Source organism: Anneissia japonica, unplaced genomic scaffold (genome assembly GCF_011630105.1).
Source record: "Anneissia japonica isolate Jap-2015-1 unplaced genomic scaffold, ASM1163010v1 scaffold997_len2565447_cov190, whole genome shotgun sequence".
Taxonomy (NCBI): Eukaryota; Metazoa; Echinodermata; class Crinoidea; order Comatulida; family Comatulidae; genus Anneissia; species Anneissia japonica.
In genome coordinates this window covers 1565372-1568009 of record NW_022696369.1, presented here as the reverse complement: position 1 = coordinate 1568009, position 2638 = coordinate 1565372, and positions in this window count along the sequence as shown.

Below are 2638 nucleotides of genomic sequence, written 5' to 3'. Positions count from 1 at the left end.
GGATCCCCTCTATTTCGAATTTCTGGATCCGTCACTACAGTAGTAGCTATATTTGATATTGACATCGGAAGTACACATCCATGAAGTCATCAGTATTGATAAAGACGGTGTACACTGTCATTTGGTCCTACTTCGATCACTTTCGCTGTCCTTTAAAAAGTATAGAAAAATATTTTTGTCGGGCTATAACAAATTTTGATTATTCAAGGTTAAAAGTTGTGCACCAGATAATTATAGATTGGTAAGCTGGCAAGATACGTTTCTTTAGCCAGTTTCTTTTATGGTTTTAGCGAGTCACTTGGAATGTTGTTGAATGGAATGCAGCCATGTCAGTGCATGCTTGATTGTCAATGCCTTCAATGCGGCTGCCTAACAAACTCAGTCAAAATAATAACCATAGAATGGTGACAAAATTCCGATTTAACTAGTGAATTAACGATGCAAAATGTTCAATACTGTACTCACATTTTTTATTAATTTTAAAGTCTCCTTCGTAGACCATTGAGTAATGTTTATATGTAGAACGCCACCTGGAGTTGTATAAAAAAACAAATCATTATTCTTTTTCTTAATGACCATTCCTTTATGACGATGAGGGTGATGATGATGATGATGATAATAATAATCATAATAATAATAATAAAATGATAATAATAATAATGGTATGATGATATTGATGATATTAATGGCGATGTTGATCATGATGATGGTGTGGTGGCGGTGGTGGTTGATGTTGATGACGGTTGACGATTATGATGATGATGGCGATGATGATGATGGTGATGATGATGCCGATAATTATTATTATGTTGATGATTATAAGAATCGACTTTTAAAAAAAGACTCCGATGGAATCAGTGTAGGCTCTTATGTGACACAAAGGTATTAATGGTCAAGCCGGACACAGGCCCTAATTACTTGCAATCAAAATTTATTACGGTACCCTTTTATGTGCTATTTCCCGGCAGAGGAGCCATTTTTCAACCATGGTATTGTGTCCGCCAATTGAGGGGACCGGGTAGTTACTCTACTGGTTACCAGCATGGGCGAAGATCATGGGGAGACGGAGGACACGTTCCCCACATATTTTTAAGGGGTTTTGGTAACACTAACTTTTCGACCGCAACGTAATTTCATAAAGATGCCTGAACGTTGTTGAATTGTGCACAATTAATGACCCAGGTTTTAACGGAAGAGCGCTGTACAGCCAATATGTACAGTACAATACATCTTATCTTATAGAAGATTCCGGTAGGCCTATCTCTGCCCACTAACATCTGAATTATCTGTAATACACGGCTCGAGTGCGCGTGCCTTTATTATAATTTGAGAAGTGTGAGAAAAAACATAAGATTGGTTTTCGGCACACGAAGTAGGTAAATTAAAGTAAATATTTCAAAGACAATTAAGTTTTATTTTCTATGGTACAATACATAAGTTAATTAGATCACTATTATTGCCGGAAATTGCAGATAAAAGATCATGGTGATGTGATGATGATGAATTTTAGTATATAACATTGACAGTCCGGCCATCTTCTGGTGTAGGGTCTAATATTCCTCAACCATGATGAAGCTGAGGTGGGTGTCGACTCACGGCTTTGAAGTAAGTAAAGTGAAGTAAATACTGTACATAAAAAAGACAATGTTTTTAAGTTTTAATTTCTATGGTACATCACGCATATCAATCACAGTAGATCTCTATGGTTGGGGAAAATCGATGATAAAAGATCATGAGAATTTGTTCGCGCTTCATTTTTACTATAATGGTGATGTGATGATGACGAATGTTACTATATAAGTGACATTCCCGGCTATGAGAGGTACTATTTCCCACAATTTTCGCACCCATGGTGGGTTTGAGATGGGTGTGGACTCGCATCTTATCTTTGAAGTAAATACATCTAAAACAATGTTTTTAAGTCTTATTTTATGGTCTCATCACATATACTAATGACTCTATGGTTGCCGAAAATCGATGATAAAAGAAAAATTTGCTGGCGCTTTACTTTGACCATAATGGCGATGTGATGATGAATTTTACTAAAGAGTGTCATTTTCTGCCATCTAGAGGTACTATTTCCTCAAATGTTTGCATCTCAGCTTAACCATGGTGTGGCTGAGGTGGGTATGGACTCTTCCCCCATCCCGCTCTTATAATGGCCGGACCACTTGCAAAATGCTTCCGACGAAAAAGTACACATATTGGATTGAACGTTATTGATTTTATAGAGAAAATCGTTAACTGGTAAAATGCAATTAATAAACTTATATTGAAAATATCTAACTTTTGTAGACAGTGAGGAGTTAAATACATTAAGGTAAATTTCAGGACATTCAAGGTCAAAACAGTTGAAATCCTTGCTCCATTTCAATTCAACAGAAGGGATCTTGAAAATTTGTTTAGTACAATGAGAGTGGATGTGTTTACCAAATTGTTTCCAATCATGGGAGGAACAGCAATGTTAAAAAAAAAATCAAGCCAAACTAATAAATCAAACAAACAGCGGAAGATTAAACTCGTCAGCAACATTGAGGAAAACTTCGTCCATTGGAAAACATTATAATAACATACAGAAATGCATTTATCATTCATTATTTTACATATTTATATATACATACATACACACACACATACA